Below are 25,674 nucleotides of genomic sequence, written 5' to 3' on the forward strand. Positions count from 1 at the left end.
GTTTGCCTTTGTGGTTGTCACCCACGTCTTTTAATGGGAATAATGAATCGTACATCTGTAGTCCTAACTTTGGTCTACATATATTAAAATCAACCACATGGAGTCGAAACACAAGGATATCTTTCGCATATCGTTTCCCATTCTTTCTTCGATAATATCTTATCTACTTCCTCAATTGTTGGCCAGGTGCACTGCCTACATTCTGCTTGAAAATTATTTCAGTTATGAATACCATAGCTTGGTAGTTAAATGCACAGAATGTATTTTAAGTCCTTCTTCAAGCTCGACAACTTTATATGCTTTTGCGTATACACAATTCACTTATAAAAAACGTCACGTTATTGAATACTTTCCTCTAAACGGTCACGAATGTATTCTAGTGACATTTGCTTCACCATAATCTACTACATGGATTTGAGCAAGCTGTCGTTGCCCATATTGCTCACATGGATGCTTTTACCATGCACAATGTTAGATTTCACCACGAACTCTAAACCAAGAAACGCCATGTTTCTGTGTACCCACAGACGCAAAGGAAGAATCTGAATTATTTATTCAAGTGAATCGTTATTTCTCTTTTCTTTTTCCTTATTTTCTCTACAAACAACAATCGATCCTATCTGAAGCTCATATACTTTCTTTGCCTATTGTGTAATACGGAAACGTTTGATTGCTGATACATGTACACAACTTTTCCTTCTATAGAACTTGTGATACATATTTCAATGATGTGCAGAACTAGCGATTAACTTTCCTAGTGCCACAGCTATGAAGATGAGTTTTGGAATTATATGTTAAGTTGTTCAAAGGGTAAGATATGGATCTTACACTTAATTATCTCATATTGTCAGTATTATTATTTTGCCAGTGCAGTAGGGAGAAAAATACCTTGATTAGTTTTGTTGTCTCTTCTATAATTTCACTGTCTCTGTTTCTCGTTTACATCTTGTGATAACATTTTCTTCTTGTTGCGTTTCTTTTTCACCCTTTTTTACCTTATCTCTACTTCTACAAATTTCCCACTCTCTCCTTCTCTCTCTTTCTCTCTCTATTTCTCTATATCTTTCTTTCACTCTCACCCTCAATAGTTCCTCTTTCTTCAATTTCTTCTCCAGTGTGGTATTTTAATTTATGTAGGAGCAATTCAATCTTTCCGATTCTTCTCCTTCCTAGTATATCTCCTGGCAAAGCACTAAACTTTTCATATTTTTAAAACATTCAAGCTTTCTTCTAGTATCACATTCATATCACTTTTCTTGCAATTAATGCTGCTTCCGGAGTTAGGCATTTGCTGTTCTTGAAGCTGCTATTTCACTTGAGATAAATCGTTCTCTCTCTCTCTCTCTCTCTCTCTCTCTCTCTCTCACACACACACACACACACACACACACACACACACACTTTTTCTCTCTCTCTCTCTTTCTCTCTCTCACTTCCTCCCTCTCTCTCTCCCTCTCTGTATATACATATATGCATATAATCATATATACATACATACACACACACGCACACATGCACACACGCACGCACACACATACACATACACATACACACACATACACACTACACACACACGAATATACATATATATATCGCCTCATTTTTTTCTGGGTCAGTCTTCGTTGTTTTCATTTTAACCATTTTCACCATTTTCACCATTTTGTGGTTTTTCGAGAATAAGTATTTGGAAGATTTTACAAATACGTTCATTTCACTCAACATATGGTTCTGCTCGTTTAAAACCGGATACGTTTGTTTACGATATCTACATAAGCTATTTAGATCTTTCTTTTGTTGATGAAAAGAAATGCAAATGCAAATTTTAATGAAAGAGTATATAGAATTTACCCGAATATTTCCAGATTTTCTTTTTCTGTATTGTTTATTTATTAAACAATTTGTTTCATTTTCTTGATATTTACATTTCGAATTCTCTAATATTCGGATCTCTCACTTTTCTGTTTCTCTATTGTTTCCTACATCTATTTCATGCTTCCCACACGTCTCAAACTGACTGTCATTTGACGTCACATGAGATATTGCTCATCTATAGATCTCGATCTCAGACAATTATATAAAACAATGAGCATATATTTTATACTACACAACAGTTTATTGAAACTGTATAAGAAGTGCCAAGAAAGATCAAGCGTTGATATATCTCGTCAGTTTTGAAATATAATGTATGACAAGTTAATTAAGAACGGCATTTAAACGACTTCAGAACGCCAATTTCAGTTCGAATTACTTAGGTGAACTTCAAATATGCTGTATTTTATCTTTAAAAAAAACCCTCGGTGATCTTCTGAAGAACGTAAGACAATAGTAGTAAAAGATGTATAAAGTGCGAATGGGAATATAATCATCAAAACTTCGTTGAGCTGTATTAGTGTATATGCATCAGTGAAAATAGGTTACACACAATGTATTTAGTGATTTCAATTAAAAGATCAATTCTAAATCTTATATTATCTCCCCTGTATATTAATAAACACTTAACCAACTACATCAAAATTAACATAATATCTTAGATAACTTAGATAACTTAGACAGCTTTCGGTCAGTATTGTCACAGGTTATGTCTAACTTAATAGGGCACACTGGTGAAGTCTTTTAGTCATGTATGGGACACCATGTCCCACTCTAGCAAAGAGTTACTGTTGGAGACATATACGGATGTAGGAAGTTTGGTTCGGGATTTTTGAAGAAATTTGTCCAGAAAGCTTTTGAATTTTATGGGATCTCTTTCTGTTTTGATGTATTTTGGTATAATATTAAAAAGAGCTGGACCGGTTGAGGTAAAGTAGTTGTGTCGAAATGTTGTTATGTGTCTTGAATTCGATTTTTGTAGAGGGCGGATAGCATGGTGTCTACGTCTTGGATAGATTTTAAAATTGATGTCAACATCATTTGTACAATATTGATGGAATATGTTTCACTCACACATATGACGTAGCGCTCACGGCAGCGTTGGATAGAGTAGGGATTGCGGTTTTTTAGTCAACCTCTAATAGTCAGTGTCTGTCATGCCGTCTATTTTTCTTGTTCTTGACCTCTGGAGTGCCTCTACTTCCATAAGGAGTTGTTTCGTGTGGAGAGACCACAGTGGGCAAGAGTAGTCAAGGTGCGGTCGGGAAAATGTAGAGTAGAGAAGGATGATGGTGTTAGCATCTCTAGACTAGAAAGTGCTCAGAGTCCAGGAGCACATCTTGTGGGCCAAGTCAAACTTGCTATTGACGTGGGAACTCCAGCTTAGATTCTTATCAACAATTACTCCAAGGTCTCTGCAATTGCTGGATGACATTAGGGAGTCGACCGAGGGAAGGGTATATATATATATATATATATATATATATATATATATATATGAGTTTCAGAGTATCCTTTTTTTCTAAAGTGGATCAAATTAAACTTATCTTAATTTACAAGTGTATAATTATTTTCCGCCCATTGGACAACAACAAACAGATCTGACTGAAGACATGTTCGGTCTCCCATACCGTTTATGGCCTTCTGGAGCTTGGAATCATCTGCAAGGATTCTCAATGTACAACGTTCGATGAAGTCAACTATGTTATTGATGTAGATAACGAAGAGGAGTGGGTCCAACACAGTACCTTGTCGGACACCACTACTGACGTTGGCAGAGCTTGATCGGATTCCCTCACATAAAACATATTGGCTTCTGTTTGTCAGGAAACACTTTATCCACTGCAGCGGATTTCCATGGATTCCACTGTTGTACAGTTTTTTCAGTAGGATTTTGTGGTCCACTCTGTCAAATGCCTTGCTAAAATCAACGTATATGGCGTCAGTGTTGGATCCTTCTCCTAAAGATTTTGAAGTTTCATCAAAATCGTGCTGAAGCTGCAACAAGCAGTCCCTGCCATCACGGAAACCATGCTGGTAGGGGTTCAGCAGAATTTTCTCTTCGAGAAAGTGGGTTATTTGTGATCTCACCACCCTCTCAAATACGTAAATGATATGAGAGGTGAGAGAAATCGGACAGTAGATCGCTGCAAGAGATTTGCTTCCGTTTCTGAAAACTGGAACGACAGACTGGGAAAGAAAATAATCAGGAATGTAACCTGCGTCACATGAGTTCCTCCAGAGCTCAGCTAGAGGGAGTGCAATTTGATGTCCACACATCTTCAGGGCAGTGCCCTGAAGCTATCCGGACCCAATGCCGAGTTGTGCTTGATCCTATTTATTTCTGCTAGTATATCAAGAGCACGAAAAGTTATGTTAGATATAGATAGTTGAGGGTTTAGTCAACCGCTTTAACGTTACTTCATGGTGTTTTTTGGGGTTTTTTTTTTCGCAAATGAAAAGAACACTTTGGGATTGAGTTTTATATTCTCAATGGCTCAATTCCCCTCGGCTTCTCTTAGTTGGTTAATGATGGTCATCATACTTATTGAGAGGTTGCGTGTTTTTCAATCCGAAGGATGCATTGGTAGTCGAATGGGTTCGTTGCTGGTGGCAGGAAAAGAATGATCTGAAACACAAGGATGAACCAAATTTCGAAATAAAGGAGACAATAAGAAAGCAGAATTTTCAAAATTCTAAATACAAAACGTTATTTTTAATGGCGAAATAGCGAAATGAAACAATACAAATACCAAATGTGAAATTAGCTAATTTTATTATTTTTTACTTTTCTGTTTTTGCATAACGAGTGAATTATTGTGAAATATTTAACTATAAAGATATCGTTCTTTTAAAGACAAGGATCAGTGATGGAATGTACATGGAAATATCTAGTAAACTAAACACTTCTACTCTCAGTTAAATCTGTGAGATAATCTTAGGAACGAAATAAAGTATTTCCTTAAAAAGTGGTAGGGTTTAGTAGAGCAGAAGCAAGATACAGCGTCAAGTAAAGTTTTATAAGAAACAGGAAAAAAAAATGATTTACGCCTTGAATAGCACTGTATGTTGTTATGAATTAAGAGAAAATATCCTGAAAATTTTACCACATACATATTGGATACAGGTAAAGGTTTTGGCTTAGAGGAATGCTGATATAAAGATATGTGTGAAATTCTATACAACCAAGTAAAAATACCAAACATCCAGTTCATGCTCTTAGACTAATTACTTCCGAGAAAACACAGAATTGATATATACCAGATTAAATATACAGCATAAAGATTTCACCATATCTGATCTCTCTACCTCAAATATCAAGTCCCTTTCTATATCGTATTCTATACATACTTATATCAGCTTACATAAGAATATAGTTACACAAGCATATAAGCAGATGGTCGTTTTGTCTGCGAGTATGACGCAATCCCGATCGCATCCATGCATCTGAATATAAGTTCATGTACACACGCGCACGCACGCACACACATACACATACATGCATGTAACCATTGATTTCATATATATATATATATTTACACACCATACACACATGTATACATAGATATATACAAGTGTGTGTTTGTACATATATATGTGTATGTGTGCGCGTGTGTATGCATATGTATATGTATATGTGCATGTATAGATGTAGACATATGTGTCTGCGCATACATACGCATTTCTGTATAGTTTTGAATGCCCTGAGGTCCAGTGGCAGACATTAAGTCATAAATCATGCATGTAGGTGTGAGGTGGATGCCTGTGTGATTTAATATTTAATGTTTGTCTGTGAACTTCTGTCTCTTTTGTAAGCAATTTCTGTTAAACCTACACATACACGCGCACATACACACAAACATATACGTATTTATGATATACATATATATATATATATATATATATATATATATATATATATATATATATATATATATACATACATATATATATATACACATATATACATAAATATATGTCTGTTTGTGCGTGTGTGTGTGTTTGTTGTATATATATATGTGTTTGTGTGTGCGTGCGTGCGTGTGTGTGCATGTGTGTGTGTTTGTTTGCGTGTGTGTGTGTGTGTGTGTGTGTGTGTGTGTGCGTGTGTGTGTGTGTATTCGATTAGATTAGATTATGGAAGTTGTACTATTATGTAAATTAGCTTTAGCTCTTCTTCCAAAACACGCTAGACTTCACTGGCAGACATTAAATATTATATCAGATACGTTTAATATAGAATAATATCACTCGGCTGACTAGACTTGCAATATCATATCATCTGTAGCAGCAGAATTAACAGATAGGAGAAAGAGAGGGAGTGAAATTCAAAAGGTAGAAACTGAAGGAGAATCAAAGACACAGAAGACAGGACATTGATTCAATAAATATGTATAATGACCAAATCATATTTAATTTGCAGCCGACCTTCACTTGAACGTTATATTAATGGAAAGAACACTAGAAGCTTATTCCAGAAGGACTTAGATCTGATTATTCTTAAAGCTTAATTAAAATGGATAATTTGATTTTATTTTCTTAAATATGAAACCACGTCCAACATTTCATAGATGGGTAAACAATTTCCAGTTTTGAGATCGTGATATTTTCATTATTCAAATTCACTCAGGCTATCCATGATATTGAAGGAGAAACTAATTTCCAGCTTCTTCGACTGCATGAATTTTTTTGAATATTAGTTTGTTTGTAATTAAACTTCTTCCTCGTTTTCTGTGAACGGGTATCTGTATAAATGCATGCATACAAATAGACACACTTATGAATACATATCTTAAAACACAATCAAATTCCTTCCCGAGCCAAAAGTTCATAAGACCGATTTTCCAGATCCTGTGGCTGCTCCGTCGCAGGATTACTCATTTTTGCCATCTGAATGAACTGGAGCAACGTTAAATGGAATATTTGCTCAAGAACACAATGCATTGCCACATCCAGGAATTGAAACCATAATGTAACTTTCATGAGTGAAAGTTACACATCCCAACAAAACAGCTTTAAAACTCAAGCAGTGAATCTGGAGAGAGATGGTGGTCGTTATAGTATGTATGGTGCATCAACTACTGTATGGAGGTGGTAAATTTAACGGACGTACCATTCCTACTCTGCATTGGTTATGTCTTATAAATTTCTTCGTAAACAAAAGCATTCTACGGTGAATTACTGAAGGCGACTTGGATAAAATGCAAATTAGTATGCGTAATCAAAGCCAACCACGTGAACCATAAACTAACCAGAGCGGGGAAAAGAAGCATTACCTGGTTCCCCTGAAAATGCGGCAAATAGCGTGTTTGATTGCACTGCGCAATTTGGCACCGCCAACTGGACACAAAACGTGTTTTGGCGGTTGGCTTTTAGCTAACAGTACTACTTGGAACTGAAGGCACATACAGACAGGAAGGCAGACAGACGGATGGAGGGACGAAAGGAGCAAGGGAGAGAGGGAGGCAGGACGTTAGGGAAGGATATAGAAAGAGATAGAGAACCATTACAATATATTAAAAGAGCCACATTGACATAGACACTCCCCCTCTCCGCGCAGAGATAAAGAGAAATATGCTCATACACATAACGGAGGGATAGAGAGAAAAACATTAATATGCACTAAGTGACCCTAATTGTTTCAAACAGTCCCCACGACACATAATGCACAATCAAGAAAAACACAATTTTTTTAAACGTAATTAGAAAAGAGACAGAGCATGTGAAACAATGAAAGAAACAATATAATCGACTGAAGTAGTACTATTAAAAGTGCCTCATTTAATATGGTACAAGTGTGCAGTGAAAGTTTATTATTAATAACAGAAAATATTGGTTCCAAATTTTGGCTCAAGGTAAGGATTCCGGGGGCAGGTCAAGTCGATTTTGAACCCGAAGGAATGGAATAGTAAGTGACCCCAGTGGCATTTGAACGTAAAATCAATTGAAATACCGCGAAGTATTTTGTCCGACGCGGTAATGATTTTGCTTGCTCGCCGCCTTATTAATAAAAGAAAATATTACTATGCTAACTTTTCGAGAGGCTAACTTTCTTTGAATATTCTTTTGGTAACTATGAGCAGTAGTCATAAATTCGATAGTATATATGTTTTCAAAATTAGTAAAAGTTTCATATATTCTGTTTTCACTATCTGTATATTAGTTTGAGTTTTGGCTGTAGCCCATATCCAACGAATAAACGTTTATAGTACTCATCTCTCTCTTTCTGCATTTTACGAAGCCCTTGTAATTCAATGTTGTTGGGGCTGGCACACTAACTTCGTATTGTTATCGACGATGGACTACTTCCCAATGATTGTTTATATGTTCATAATTGTTTGAATCCATTGGTAAAGATTCAAAACGGGGACGTTGTAAGAATAGTGGGGCACGTTGTTCAGTTCCTTGTCTACGTTAACGACTAGCATAAGTATCTTCAAACGATTGAGTAACGTCCGAATTTATTGCGGTAGCTTTGTTCCAAGAGTAATCAAATATTTGTCATTCTTGCACAAAAGTACAAATTCAAAAGCAGTATCCATTTTTATTTTCGACGCAATATTTGGATCAGTATTGAACAGATAACCCAACAAGCTACATGTTTTTTGCAGATAACGGGTTAAATGAAAAAAAGAAACATTTCTATGCACACCAGGCAATGATTCTTCCATAGCTTTATGTGCAGCTTCCTGAAAGTTGCGCACAATAGAAATGCGTCTGAAATTGAACTTACTTTCTTTCCAAACCTCGAACATACAAATATATGTGGTGTATTGTTTCTTCGGTAAAACAGCATATTGTTGGATGAAATCTATCATACTTGTTTTTACCAAAATCACCTAAATTTGAAGAAAGGGGATCCAAACAACATAGAATGTTTCATCTGCAATCCACATATCAGACGACACTAAATACTGAAGCTGGTTGGCTCTTCTAAGGAATTCTGCAAAGGATGCATTGTTCGTACAATTTTTCTCGAAGAAGACATATGAGGAATAGACGCTAAAATAGCATGAAATATGTTTATTAAACATTCCTTTATAGCTACACTGGGAGACTCAAGAGTCTCTACTGCTCCTTTTTATATTCGTTTTGAAATATGCGGTATCTTGTTGTGATGGGAAAGCTTCAGGCTACTGAAGATGTAACGTATTTACCACTTTTCTGGCTTTTGTATGTATCCATATTTTGCATCGATTTTTCAGCTCACAATGCAAATATTCACTGTCAATTCTGCTTAGTTTGTCAAAGGTGCGAAGAAATCGATTGTGAGAATGTTTTTTGGGTTTTTTTCTTTTCCACATTTCTTCAGCAGAGAACTATATGATATTATTTGATTCCCTCTCTGAATAATTTCTAATAAATGTCTTACATGTTTCTCCTACATGTACAATTTTGTAACTTCTATTTGCAAATGAAGCATGTGTAATGGTGTATAATAATAACAAAAATTTTGTCCAACCTTCTGTTCTGATATATATGCGTGGCTGTGTGGTAAGGAGCTTGCTTCCCGACTACATGGTTTCGGGTTCAGTCTCACGGCGTGGCAACTTGGAAAAGTGTCTTCTACTATAGCCTGGAGCTAACCAAAGACTTGTGAGTGGATTTCATAGCCAGAAACTGAAAGAAACCTATCGTATGTGTGAGTGTGTGTATATTTATGGCCAATATGGCCACCATCAGATGAGCGAAACAAGTAAAAGAATAAAAGAATATATATATACATATATTGGTAAAAAAAAACAATTACTCATGTGCACACACATGTGATTATGTTTCCATACAACGCACACTTACGCTCGTATATTTTTGTACAAGTAGGATTACTTTAATATAACATGGTTTACTCATTCTTACATGATATAAATTATTTTCTGATGTGATTCACTCCAACCCGTGCATGATAATTCGAAACAAATTCCATAAACATTTTCAAATCGATGAAGTTATGCAATAACAAATACAATAACAAATTCGTTAAGTTTCCTCACAACCCTAAAACTCTTTAAAGTTTTCCCAGATTTAAATCCATTCCTGGCCTTCAAATAAGTAACAGTTATACACGTACGACCTCCGAAAAATACTCATAAATTAGCTGTGATAAACTATCCCACCTTTCAAAAACAAATATAATTTATAGTTATTTTTAAAAAGTTGCTCCATACGTAATTCTTGTGAATTTACTTATAAATAGAATATAATAGTTGTCTTTTAGCACTTTACTTATCAAGTCCCTCTACCTTTATTGCTTCCAACTTGCCTTTCCCTCGTTATTTAATGTTGCATACCAAATTACGTGTATTGAGATATATCAATCGATAATGTAACATTGAAGACATCTGACGCGAGAATACAACAAATTATGTATGTCAGGAGACAATGAGATGTATTGAAGATTACTGATAATTTAATTTACAAGCCGATACAGCAGGCAATCAATGGAGAAAATCTTGATGACGCAACTTTCACAAAAAATGTATTCTGATTCTTCAAAACAATTCCATAAAGAATTAAACTTAATTTTTAGCGGAGTTTTGATGCTAACTCGAAGTTGGCTCTATTTCATCAAGCATATGCCTAAAATCCGTAACTTAACATGTCTTTTATATCTTTTATATACATGTACAGTATATCTAGGACAATATAATCCCATTTATCCCTCTTTCATTCGGTAAGGTGAGAATTAAATTTTAGCTCACATTTCTAATAAGGTTAGTGACCGCATGACAGATTCCTCGGGGACTGAGAGAGTGAAAGTTTCATGTCTTTTCTTCTTTGGCCAGAATAACACAAATATAAGAGAATTGTTTTCAATTCAAAATGTTCGTCGTCACATTAAAGGTGTTTAAAGTGTGTTACTGGGAAGATCATATATTTTCCTACAGTCAGTTGGTATTTAGTGGTGCGAATTGGGTTAAAGCAGATTTTCAAAATGTTTGACAGTTGCTACTCTCCGGGAGAATAACATTATTTCTTCGATGTTTTCCAAAATATTAATGAAAAGAAGGGAAGAAATGATAATTTTTGTTTCTTCTGCTTTCATTTGCAGAACTTCAGTTCTTCATTGTCTCTGTTTTCTCAATGCACGAGCAATATTTGGTAAAGCTTGGCTAGTGGTGTGATTCCTTTATTGTAAACAGGTTGAACACATTTTTATGTAAATTTCCTTTCTGTTTTTACATGAACTCTAGCTACTTCATTTAACAGAATATCTGAAAGAAATTTACTTTGCCAACCAGCGCAGAATTTCTTAACGCAATGAGATAAAAAGAAAGTTTGTTTTATACTTCCTTTTTCTCTTTTAGTCAATGCACGAAAATGCTTGAAGGATTTTTCTGTCCCGAAAATGTAATCGATTAGGATATGGTACATGTAATCTCGGATTTGCAAAGCATCTATTGATGATAATGTTTCTCCAAAAGTAGAATACAGTGTTTACATAAGTTTAATGCAACAATATTCTTTTCCGGTGTAAAATCTACTATAAAATATCCGATTACTATACAACATATATTACACTAAGCGAGGGGGAAGGGGAGATAGAGAGGTAAAGAGAGAGGGAGTGAGAGGGAGAGAGGGTGAGTGATTATCTGCTTATTTTTATCTTTTTTCCTTTCAAGATACGGAAATATTTTTCGTTCCTCTCATTAATCGCTTTATTATTCATTTATTGTGAATTAATATTGCTGTCAGTTATAAACGTTGAAATCTGCTATTTCCTATAAGAAATGCCGTTCTAAATGTACTTAACAATTTGCAGTCTCTGAAGGGTTATTGTAACTGTTAAATGTTATTGATATCCAAATATTCGTTTGAACATACATATATCGCCATTAATTGTAATGGAAACTGATGGATATTTCAAAATAGCTTCGAGAAATGTGTTGTTTAATAATCAATATAGTCTTTAGACAAAGGTTTTAACTAAATTTATATTGACATCGACTGCTATTTTATTAATGCTCATGTTTTCTGACATATACAATGACAGAGACTGAACATACATATCTATATAACGAACTTCGTGAGTTTGGATAAATTTGTATACTGTGCTGACAAGAATGAAACATATCAGAATATATATTCCGTCTGTGAAAAATTACTTGTTTCAATCATTTCCTTCGGAGAAAAGGGTGATTTCAAGAAATCAGTTTTCTTTCCTCCCTGCAGAATACTGTCCTATTTAGTCATGAACGTTGCTGTATAATTTTATACCGCGACATACAGACTTTGAACTTATCTGCACAACTCATTAACTTCACTATACGATTTTTGCCAACACTGGCCACTGATAGCGTTCATATTTACATTTCTATGGTTTTTCTATGCAAAAATGCAATACGAGTCTATTTTATATGTGAAATATATATAAAATTGAATCACAGATGGTGTACATCATATTAATGATAGTTTCGTTAGTCGTCTATCTTAGTTATATTTTTATTTCACTAGTCTAAATCTATTGTTTAAAATATTAGTATCATAATAATGATATTTTTTCTATCTTCTTTCCTTTATTTCTTTCAGTCATTCGACTGTGGACATGTTGTAGAGCCTCCTTGGAGAGTTTCATCGGAATGAATTATTGCTGTTTTTAAAGCTTGGTACACATTCTGTCGGTCTCTTTGCTGAGCCGCAATATCACGTGAACGTAAAGAAATCAACACAGGTTGTCAGATGGTAGTGGCGATGGTGGGAAAGCACAAACTCAAAGATACACACAAACACTCATAGATAAATAGACAGATAGATAGATAAACAAACAGACAGACAGACAGACAGACAAACAGACAAACAGACAGACAGACACACAGGTAGATAGATAGATAGATAGATAGATAGATAGATAGATAGATAGATAGATAGATAGATGGAGCTTCTTTGGGTTTCTGTCTACCAAATCCACACACAAGTCTTTGATCAGCCCAAGGCTATAGTAAAAGACACGGGAACAACAAGCCACGCAGTAATATTCCACCCGGAACTATGTGGGTTGAAAGCAAATTCCTATCACACAGACATAGCAACACCTCACTTATTGAGTTTCATCAAGAGTTCGGTGACATATTTCCTACATTATCATGGTAAAGATTTAATTCTAAAAATCTTAAATGTATTCTGATGCCTTACAATTCTACAAGAAAAAAGGATCACGTAATCACTTGTCCTAAATGTTATGGGAACGAAATCAGTCACTATTAGATTCTACCGTTCTAGATAAAAACGCAATATAAAATGCTGCCAGGATTCATAGGAAATTTCCTTGTTGATCACGTTTGGAACGACATATTCAGCATAAAACAGCTCGGTCAGGAGCGAATAGTGGTAAACAATAACATCAAAATATGCTCTATATCTGATATACATGGTTTATATAGTTAGGATGTATATATAATGTCTATGAATTTTAAGTGTACAGTTTTCATGATTTAAAACAATAAGTACTCGCATATTAAGCAAGGAAAAAAAAACCCATTTCAATATATAGTTACTTCTTCTTTTTACACAAATATGGATTACATGACAAAGTAAGTATGAAAGTGTTATTTTTAGACTTGCATTTCATAAGCAAACGTCACTTTCATGCAAAAGAAAATATTCACTTAATGATACACTTAATCGAGTTTCAAAACTTTTCCATCATATTAAATTGATAGATTAATTAAATGACTGACAAGTAACTCAGGAAGGCGTTCTACATATCAGACACAAATATATTACGTCCCATCTCACAATAATTCTGCTTGTCATTGCGTTACTAAGCCCGTCGGTAACGCTTTCACGTGATTAGTTGACGGGAAAGAGAGGTGATAGAAAAAAAGAAAGAGAAAAAGAGGATAGGGCAAATAGGGGTCAGAAATCGGGAGAAAGAAAAAGGAGAAAGAAAAAGTAGGAGTAAAAAAAGGGGAAGAGAGAAGTGTCCATGACGTGAGGTGAGGGGAAAGTACTATTTATTATGTGATTTAAAAAGTTAGTTGAAGGTAAAGTTATAATTTTAGCAGAGGTGTGATGTTCTGGTGGTGAGGTTAAAGAAGGCCAGAGAGAGAGTGAAAAAGAGGAGCAAGAGAGGAGAGAGTGAAGGAAGTGAAGTGGAAGAGAGAGGACAGAGAGGTGGTGGTGGTGGTGGTGGTGCTACTGCTGCTGCTGCTGCTGCTGCTGCTGCTGCTGCTGCTGCTGCAGCTGGTGATGGTGATGGTGGTGTTGGTGTTGGTGGTGGTGCTAGGGTTGTGGTGGTGGTGGCGACGGTGATAATTGGAGAGTGGAAAGTGTATTTTTATTTAATTGAACTAAGTTTTTTTATATCACCTATCATTTAACGCATGCGCATAAGTGCAATTCGTAAAATATTCACGCTTATTTACGTGGCAGATATATGCAATCTAAGTAAAGGTTTTATCATATTTTAGGGATATTTTTTTAATGGGAAAAATGGAAAGATAAGAGTGAATATTTATTTTATGAATGCTATGTATTAAGTCTATCAAATTGTGCTTTAAATATTTAAATTGTATCTATAAAGTGCATTAAGTAATCATCGTATTCCAATTTTTTTTTCGATTTTCAATGAGTAGCAGATGAGCCACTATCTGCTACGCTTTCAGGATTTCAGAAACAACCCAATAGGTTTACCATCAATTCCGTGGAATATTCATGGGTCCATCTAGTATATTTATAATCAGGAGTTCAAAAACAAGTTATTATCTGAAATTATATATGCAGTTATTACTGAAAAACTCCAGTGACGGATTCTAATATATTTAAATCAATTGACGTAAGTAACACTCTCAAAGATTATCTGAATAATAAACAGAATGTGTTATAGGAGTGAATCTGATCTTTAAGCTAACTGATTTTGGCGGACAGATAACAACATGAAGAATCTCATTTAATCGGAGTATTATATACATACATATATATATATATATATATATATATATATATATATATATATATATATATATGTGTGTGTGTGTGTGTGTGTGTGTGTGTGTGTGTGTGTGTGTGTGTGTGTGTGTGTGTGTGTGTAGATATATATATATATATATATATATATATATACATACATATATGCATACATGCATAATTACACGCATACATACTCGGATACATACATACACAGATCATGCCGTTGAATACAGATACGTTGACATTGAAGACTATTTATTCTCCCAGATAATGAATTCAATCTCCTCTAATACTTATCTTTAATACAAGCATTGTAAAAGAAATGATTATCTTCTTAGAGCAAATGCAATGAGACCACTTATTTTTAAAGATCGTAACAGTAATCAAACAGTGAAATATATACCACATGGAAAATTACTACACATAAAACAAGGCGACGAAAGAACGTGGGATGAACTATCGCAGATCGCGGGACTATCGAGAAAAATTCGAACGGAACCATAACCTATACAGTTCTACAGAAAGGCTAGGGAAAATTTATTGATAGGCTACATGAGGTAACTTAAAGAATATTGGGATAAGGCATATCCAATATTTTGAAATTTTAACAGGAACAATTACGTCAGCAAGCTAGAACTTTTGAAAACGAATATGACACTCAACTAAAACAAAATAATCGAGCCAAAAAGCCGAAACGACAAAATTCGTACTAACAACACAGTAAACGTTTTCCGTGAAGAGACTGTGAACGACAAGAAACACGACCAAAACGAAAACAACAATCTACCACTACACGGAGATATGGCAACCACTTATGACCTTACCAAGCAAGCGAGGAATATAAAATGCTGAAATCACAGATTGCATTGAAGTTCAAGCAGAACGTCACTACTTGAATACATAAATCACTGCATAAGAGAACGATACCGACACGAGTTGGAAAATAAACACTGATGTTATCCACGATCGACAGAGTAGCGAGAAAACAAGTAGCTCAAATTCAAGCTCCTGGTTTTTAGACATTAAATGCTCTGCGATATTGTGCCACTGTAACTGTGCACCAAAAGATGGGAGCAAGAGAGACCGATCAAAAAGATAATACTGAACCAAAATTGATTTTCTCTCTCCAAAATAGCATCTACGAACGACATGATAGATTCTCCAAATTGTACGGGAACTGCCGCCAAGAAACAATTACAAGCTAACTGATAACATTCAAACACGATCTACGAGATTTAAGTGAAAAACTGTTATTGTAAAAGATTACATGAATGCATTATGATAAACTGCAAGTTTGCTCGAAACCCACAAGCAGTATTAAAGACGATAGCACCAAGGTAGTAGATGCTCCACCCCAGGAAGACCTAAAATCATTTTGGCAGGGAATCTGAAATGTAATCAAAGAATACAATCGCTATGCAACATGGTTATACGAACTACAAAACGAGTATTGTGTAAATGCTTCACCTTAAATCACCAGTGAAACACTACTGAGGGACTACTCTTATCTCCAAGAACAAAGAGACCTATGTGGCCCAAAATTATAGGCCCACACCATGTTTGAATGTTATGCACAATCTGTACACAAGTTCTCTGAATATGTTTTTCTAGGACACTGCCAAACAAATGCTGTGATATTTGACGAATAGCTCCTCCACAACAAAGCTGTCCTTAAGGAAATCAAGCAACATCACCGTAATCTCTTATTAACATGGCCAGACTACAAGAAGGTGTTTGATTCTATACCACACTCATGGATGATAGAATCACTACACCTTACTAAAGTACCAACTGTTATGGTGAACGCTATTGAGGAACTGACCGCAACATGGTCCACACTATTATCACTGACATCTTCCAAAACAACAGCTATTGCTACAAAGAGAATTAAGCTATCAATAAGGAATATTCCAGAGGGATAGTTTATCTGTAATATTATTTGTACTGACAATGAGCCTTTTCTCAGCCCTGTTAACAAAATACCAAAGCTACATGCTGGGAAATGCAGAAAAGAATAAAATTAATGATGTCCACATTAATTGTTGTTATACTCTAGCTATACACTATAATTGATATTATAGAAGTTGATTTATTTATCTGTGGTTTTTAGATTTTAAAATAGGTAGGAGCTTGTATCTTCTAACTGTACCATATTTGTGATAAGACTTTTGTCTTTTTTTAACAAGAACATCACTGTAGTTTCCTTCTGTATTCTTATTCCATCCATTTCTTATTCCATCCATTTCTTATTCCATCCATTTCCTCAGAGCAATATAATTTGTGGTTTACATAACTATGACATTTTGAATGCCACTAATGTGTCCAGCTGATAAATTCTGATTTTCTTTAGGCGCCATATATTTATTCCGCACAAGCATTTAGTTGCATTTAAAAAAAAAATGTTAAAATATTCAGCGGTAATCTCTCCTAATCTTCGAACAGAAGACAGGGTTAGTGTAATGTCTACTGTCGGGAACGTTTGTTATCTGGACAGTAGATAGATATACATTTCTACCATTACAGTTGATCCTGCATTATTGTTCAAATACAGATATTACAGATATCACAACATTCCAAATCATTATTAGAGTTGCATTCAAAACAGAATAATTCATCACCTCAGAAAATGAACGGATCGCATATGTCTCTCTTTTTTTCTAAAGCTCTTTAAAAAGATATTTTAACTTGAAATATCAAAAGCAGTTACCTGTTTTTATGACATAATTTCAACATTTTTATGATGGATATTTATTTCTATTTATCTGTATGTACTGCTCTAGATTTCTATAATACAATCAATATCTGCTCAAACCACATTATATCAAATAACCTACAATAGTTATGATCGGCCATTATTACGATTGACCGTTGACTGAACACTATTCAATTTTTTTTTTTTTTTCCGTGTTTTTCTCCTTGTCTCCGTATTCTTTCTGTTGAAGAGCGTAGCTCGAAACGTCAAAGACTTTCCGTATTCCCGAGCGTCATACTAATATATACTTTTGTTATTTACACCACCTGTCCTCGTCTGTTGTTATTTTTTGTATATTCTCCTACAATAGTGGCCTGCAACAAACTGAATATTTTTCAGGTGTTTTACATTTTTTTCAACTATAAACCCAGTAATATTGGGGACATTCTTGATCTGGAAGTTGCAGGACTGCTGTCCAATTGTGTGATTTGAATAACCATATTGATTTAATTCCCACCAAGGTGCCTCTGTGTATGGATTACAAAGCAGTTACAATGCCTTACTACTATGGTTCAATTCCTGACGTTTTCGATGGAAGAAGAACAAATTTCATTAGTTTAAGATGTGCAACTGGCTGGTCGAAAGTACATTTGTCAGCAAACTTTAAAGTTCTTTCTTCCACCTCGAAGAACTTCGGATGACAATGGGAACAGTCATTTTCTACAGGTTAGACCATTAAAAATAATCTCTTTGTTAAATTATCTCAACTGTATAGTCAATAGTTTTCCCACAAATGATTCACATTCCTTGCCTTACGTGCTTTTAGTCAGTTTGTTATGTCAATATATAACATATTGGAATCGCAAATAAGTTTAACTGTATCCTTTTATTCTTATTTATCTAGCTCCCATTTCTCTATTCTATATCGAAGGAAACATTAACATGTATAAGGACACTCGAACACAATAAAATCTCGCTTGAATTGTAGATGTGGTCATACTGCGTATGATTCGCAGGTAAAAATGTATGTCTTTTGTAATCTGCGTTGAAGTTAGTGTTTTTTATTCGACTATAAATTTCTGGAATATGATGTTGAGTCTTGCTTTCCCATTTTAGATAGGAATTCTTCTTTGTTTAAACTTCTGCTACATCTAGTGACATCTGGGATAGGAGTGATCCAGAAACGAGTTATTACTAGACGTGTCATTGGTGAAATATGGAATAAAGCATTCTCGATAACAGAAACTTTTCCAGATAATTTTCTTATGTTATATGTATTGGCATTATACATGCATCTATGTATAATTCTGCCTTCTCGGAGACAGTTTATATTCATCATATATGAAACATTTTCTTTTTTCTGCTGATATAATAACAGATTCATACAGTGCAGCAATTGACAAGTCGTTATTTTTCCCCTCAGCTGCCATTTTTCCCTTCTTTATACCACTCATGAATGAGAATGATTTTTTAGTATTGATTTATCTGCCCTATAAATAGTGAGATGACATGTGAGTTCACTTTGTATACAGTAGCGTTAAGTTCATTCTTCTATAAGACACTTTCTACACAAAGTTTAATTGTGTTCAACTCAGTCAAACGGTTTTACCAAAAAAAAAAACATGCACAAACTCACACACAAGCACTCACACACAAACACTAACTCACACACACAGATAGATAAATAGATAGATAGATAGATAGATAGATAGATAGATAGATAGATAGCTAGATAGATAGATAGATAGATAGATAGATAGATATTGATATTGATATTTGAATAAAGCGGATACATATTTTCGATATTGACACACACCGTGAGTTAAATAGTGACAACTATAAGGCTCCTGCTGTTTCAAAACGATTCATTTTGGAGGAAATAGGCGAATTGTGTCGATACTGAAAGCAACAAAATAGCGGCCATTTTTGATCATTGAACAGCATCCTTTTACAAATTTCATTGCGATAGAAAATTTATTTCTTAATGAACATCATTTCAAAATTTAAATACGAGATATATTTAAATTATGAAAATTGTAAGAATAAGCTCAATAAATTTAACTCTTCATGTGGGTTGTTTATAAGTACGAAGCATTTTCATATTTGAGGCAAGTATGTATACTTTCATTTGCATATCAAATCATATATAAGTTCGATTTTATGCTACATTTCACCACACTTTAAATGAAAACTCTCTCTTGTTTATAGAGCTGATAGAAATTGAAAAGAAAAGGCGAAAGAAGATCTTCACAAACGTAAAGTGTTCTGTCCACTTTGAAATTTTAACTCGAAACCAAACGATAACAAAGAACTAGTGCAGCAGCTTGAGCGGCTGAAGTCAGCGCTAGAAGAAAAACGAGCGTCTTTGTTTTCAAGAAAAATGGTGTTCTTCCATCAGGATAATGCTCGGCTACATACGGCGAGGCTGACATTCCAAAGGCTGGAGCAATTTGAATGGAAAACGATTCCCCCCACCCATATTTGTTGGGCATTGTTCCATCGGATTATTATTTATTCCGCAGTCTTCAAAATGATTTGGACGGAAAAAATATGAATTCTGTAGACGAGGTCAGAACAGTACTGGAGGAGCATTTTTCATGACGGACAAGTGTTTTTAGGAAGATAGATAGATTGATAGATATATTATTGTAACTGGAATTACGAAATTAACATGCAGTTTCAGTAAAGTACATACTCTAACATATGGCTTGAAAATATTCCTCTCTCATTGGTGTACACTATCCAACACTCAAAGATACACGCATACACACACACACACACTCACACACGTGTGTGTATGCGTGTCTAACGAGTAGGTATGATATACACTTACAGTGAAAGCGAACAGCATTTTCTACCGGTATGATATAACATTAAACATTACTGGAATGTTATGAACGAAGTATTTCATAAAAACTACAAATGCAATCTTCCTGCACTAAATTTTTATTTTCATTTTATTATATTATTTGCATTAATGTAAAGTTCGCTCTGTATGTTGTGTTAATATTCAATAAGGAAGAATTTACCTGAGAATACTTAGATAATTTTATCGAGCATGTATGAAACAATACCGTCGTAACATTCCATCCATTCTAAGTGAAAATAGATAGATGTTTAATATCTAGCATTTTGTAGAATTGATATTACCAAACTATCTGTGTGTTTGAATTGTATCCATTCTCTCGTTAGATCATCGTTCAGATTGAGTACTTGAACATATTTTGATGTAATTAAGCTAATAATAGGGTACTGACAAATTCACAAGCCTTTAGTCTATGAGCAAAATCCGATGCTTTTTTAAGCACTTATTCCAATTTTTAAGCACTTATTCCAATATTTTGGACATTTCAGTTATATATGGTAACAGTATATACATTATATGTTATTTCGAATTACTCAATCACGGCTGGAAATGAAATTCTTTCTTATTTAACTTTGAAGGAGATGTTTCTACAATAACTAGCAATGTTTAAAAACAGAAATACTAGTAGAGGAGACAGACACTGGACATCGCTCTGTTCGCAATTTAAACTCGGCGAGGAGTTGTATTGTTTCTGTGGAGCCAGATCTACTGGAGACGATCTATATCAAACATTAATGGCCTGCCGGGTACACTTATTCTTTCATAAATGATACTAAACATTAGCTCGTTCTACTCCACCTAACCATATCCAACACCAAAATGCTTTGATCCCAGGAAAGGAGACTCTCAAAGGATACTTCATTTGATCCATGTTCATATTTTCAGTTTGTGCAGCAAAAATCATCAGAACTATTTGTATCAAGACGTTATCATCACACCGTATTTCATCTCCAACATCAGCAGTACTCAACATTACTAAGAATTGTGCATAAGGTTAGGCCTCAAAACCATGGAAGATTTCTCCAGAAGAAAACACATTCTTCATTTAATTATGATCCTATCACAAAAAATATCTCTCCTCAACAGAGCCACAATATATTATAGCCTACAGAAATTGATGATGCTCTACAAATCTCGGACGCGGCCCAGCATATAATATTGTTCCGATATGCGGGACAATAACCTCTCACACATAATGTGTAGTACCTGTCGCTCAGTGTTTCTAGGTGTAAGTATATACGAATGTCAGTGTGCGCATGTGAATGTCGGTCTGTGTGTATATGTGTGTGTCGTATGCATGTATATATACATATATATATATAAATATGTATATGTATATATATATATATATATATATATATATATATATATATATATATATATATATATATATAGTTTTAGGGAAAATAACCAATTTTCAAGAACTCATCGATGAAAATCCACTATGACATATAGAAAAATTAATAATTAAAAGCACAATAAATGAGTATAATATAAAGTAAAGTAAATATCATAAGATAAATATAATAAAAAGATTACACATGTTTCATAACTAATTTTCAAATAGAAAAGAAATTTAAATCGATTAAAATCAATTGAAATTATCGAAAATAAATTCTATTCAAAACTATACCTACTCGTCAAATCGTAAGAGTTTGAATTACGGAAAAATTTGGATAAGTACTGTTTTTCACTTTGCTAAAGATTTTCTACTATTTGAAAATAATATGTATTCTTGTTTTTTATATTATTTATTTGGTTCTTTATAGATTATTTTTAATAGATAATTTATTTAACACTAAATTATTTAGAAGTTAAAGTTTCATTTCAACATAATATTAAAACTTCGATTTGAATAGTGTTGATATATTTTCGATTATTTTTGATTAATAATATTTGATTAATTATTAATCTTTATAGTTTATAATATCGTTAAAGTTTTTTTTTAATCAAAACTTTGTATATATATATAAAGTTTAATCTTTTAATCTTAATAATTTTTTCTTTCCTAATTTTTTCATTCATACTTTTTCCATTCATAATTTTTTCATTCAGATTTTTTATTATTACGTTTGTAGAAATAAATAATCTTGTATTTTTCTATTATTCAATTGATCTTTAATTATAATTAAATAAACGTCTTTAGCTTTATATAGTATAACTTTAACTATTACACCGGTTAAATATGTACTAATTTTATCTTCATTATTATTTTAAACTTAAACTTCGTTCAACTTGTATTTAAAACAATGATAATTTAAACAATGATAATTTATGTAAGATGCTTTTTGTATATAATATAAATGTTATTATAATGGATGAAGGGATGATTATTGAATGGTTATTATTTTGATATTATGATATTTTGTTAATTTTTCTATCTTTATATAATACTATTTCATATTAATTCATTTGGTACTTATTGTTGGTTGAGATATATATCTAATTATTGTTCTACTTACGATCTGACGAGTAGCTATATTTTTGAATAGAATTTGTTTTCGATAATTTCAATTGATTTTAATCGATTTAAATTTCTTTTCTATTTGAAAATTAGTTATGAAACACGTGTAATCTTTTTTATTATATTTATCTTATGATATTTACTTTACTTTATATTATACTCATTTATTGTGCTTTTAATTATTAATTTTTCTATATGTGATAGTGGATTTTCATCGATGAGTTCTTGAAAATTGGTTATTTTCCCTAAAACTATATATTTTATATATACTTTATCTATAAGGCTCAATTTAATTTTAATTTTTTATAAATTGATTTTAATTGAGTTTTTTACCTGTAATTTTGGATGTTGTCCCTAATATTATTATTATTATTATTATTATATATATATATATATATATATATATATATATATATATATATATATATATATATATATATATATATATATATATATAAAGATAGATAGATAGATAGATGTAGTTAGTCACATATATACATCCATATATATAACCTACATGTTTCTAAGTATATCACGATATATATATATATATATATATATATATATATATATATATATATATATATATATATATATATATATATATACAGAGAGACAGAGAGAGTGAGAGAAGTGGGTTATATATCTCCTGCCAGTAGGTCAGACGGACCACCTACGAGGGATATTCATTAACGATTTCCTCTGACCCACTTCCTGTTATTCCAGGAAACAGTTCTTGTACAGGTATAATTATACATGTCTCTACATGTCACCTTGTAATTTGCAGAGCTTCCCATTAAGATTCGCTTGTCTTCTACGGCTGTTTAACTGAACTAAGGTGTTATAATGGAGGCAGTTGAAGGCAGATCAGTGATCAGGTTCTTATACTTGAAAGAACGTAAATCAAAAGAGTCTTTCGATGAGAGTACAGAAGTTTTTGTTGACGATGAACTGGCATCGCCAGTTCAAATGTGGTTGGATATCGGTAGAAATTGCCCCTATTCCTAGACGATCACAATCCGCCATTGATGACGACACCATCCATAAAGTGGAAGCCGCTATTCTGGAGGATCACCGCATAACATGCGGCATGTAGCCAAGAAGGGAAGATAAGTGGAGGATCCGTCGTAAAAATCTTTCACGATCAATTGCACATGCGGAAGTTGTCTAGACGATGGATTTCTGGATACTCACACAAACGAGGACTTCGTCGGCAGACTTTTCGCACAGAATGAAACATGGATCTTTCACTTTGATCCAGAGACTAAAATCTTGTCGAAGGAATGGAGGCATGATTCACCACCTCCAATGAAGGTTCGTGTCCAACCCCCAGCAGGGAAGTGATGCCCACAGTCTTTTAAGACCAGCGTGGAGTAGTGATGATGGATTTTCTGGCAAAGGGCACCACAATTAACGGGCCATATTTTGCTTCTCTGCTGCAGAAATTGCTGGACGCCATCAAAGCAGAGAGGCGGGGCATGCTGACTAAAGGTGTTCGCCTCTTCTAAGACAACGCGCCAGTTCACAATGCGCATGTTGGCCAGATGTGTGCACACTCGTAAGGCTATGAAATCTTTCCTCACCCACCCTCCTTCCGTACTCACCCCACTTCGCAACATCTGACTTCCAACTCTTTCCAACCATAAAGTCTTTTTTGAGGGGAAAGCACTTTTCGTACGTTCGCCTATATTTATGTACTAAATCACCCTCGCTTGAAACACACACATGCTCACCCACATACTCACCAAAAACTATACACCTATGTACATATACATATATATACCCGCATACACACCCACACACACACGCACACAACAAACCCCACGCCCATACACACGCACGCAAAAAAGGTTATAGGGCTAAAAGGAGTGCGTGCGTATATAGATGTATGTGCGTGCATGCGAAAGTATGCGCATGTTAGACGCGTTTTAACTTTATAGCTTTCTCACACTATCTTCTGATTTTGCTTTTAGCCCTATAATTTTTTTTCGTGCGTGTGTATGGGTGCGAGGTTGTTGTGTGCGTGTGTGTGTGGGTGTGTATGCGGGTACATATATGTATATGTACATATATGTATAGTTTTTGGCGAGTATGTGGGTGAGCATGTATGTGTTTCAAGCGAGGGTGGTTTAGTATATAAATATAGGCGAAGGTACGGATCGGTGTGCTTACGTGAACACTATAGACTGTTCTACTCCCTCCCCTTACTTAGCGGTCTATAGATTTTTGTCTTAATAACGGTCAACCGCACAGTAATTTCCCTTTGTTTAACGGTCATTTTTCACAGGAATGTTCAATGGCCGGATAACTGATGAGATGTTGGCGTAGGTTCCCACCCCGGCATCCGAAACTCGGAGTTTTATCATGGCTACCCAATAAGTGCCACATATTTTTACAGATATATATATGTGTATATAGGGAGAATTCACAAAAAACAAAAGACGAAGACAGGTGGTGTACAAAATATATATATGCATTTTTTATCTTTTATATTTCACACGTTTTAGTCATTAGCCTGCGTCCCTGCTGGAGCATCGCCATGAAGAATTTTTAGTCGAATGAACTGACCCCAATACTAAATATCTTTGTTAGGCCTGATACTTATTCTATCAGTTGCTTTTGCCGACCTGCTAAGTTACGGGGACATTAAAACACCAACACCAGTTGTCAAGCGGTGGCTGGAGCTGAATATCTGTATGGATACACAAATGTGTGTGCATGTGTGTGTGCGCGCGTGCGCGCCTTTATATGGAAAAATGTATTACTTCTTTGTGTGTAATTTAGTATTTCGCAGATTATATGCATTTCACTTCCCAATTATGTGAACCGTCGTCCGATCCTGGTGTATCCTTGTGACACAAACGTCCCGTGTCGTCA

At 34.3% G+C, this 25,674-nt stretch overlaps 1 long non-coding RNA gene across 2 annotated transcripts in view; it reads left to right on the forward strand.

Annotated features, from left to right (window-relative positions):
* LOC149132024 (uncharacterized) overlaps window positions 1–14,018 on the forward strand; it is a 61,167-nt gene extending 47,149 nt beyond the window's left edge. For both annotated transcript variants that reach the window (XR_016244870.1, XR_016244871.1), the window contains exon 5: window positions 12,397–14,018. This is a non-coding gene — a long non-coding RNA (uncharacterized LOC149132024). The remainder of the gene's footprint in view (window positions 1–12,396) is intronic.
* Window positions 14,019–25,674: the final 11,656 nt, after the last annotated feature.

Source organism: Octopus bimaculoides, chromosome 18 (genome assembly GCF_046866305.1).
Source record: "Octopus bimaculoides isolate indiv1 chromosome 18, ASM4686630v1, whole genome shotgun sequence".
NCBI classification, from domain to species: Eukaryota; Metazoa; Mollusca; class Cephalopoda; order Octopoda; family Octopodidae; genus Octopus; species Octopus bimaculoides.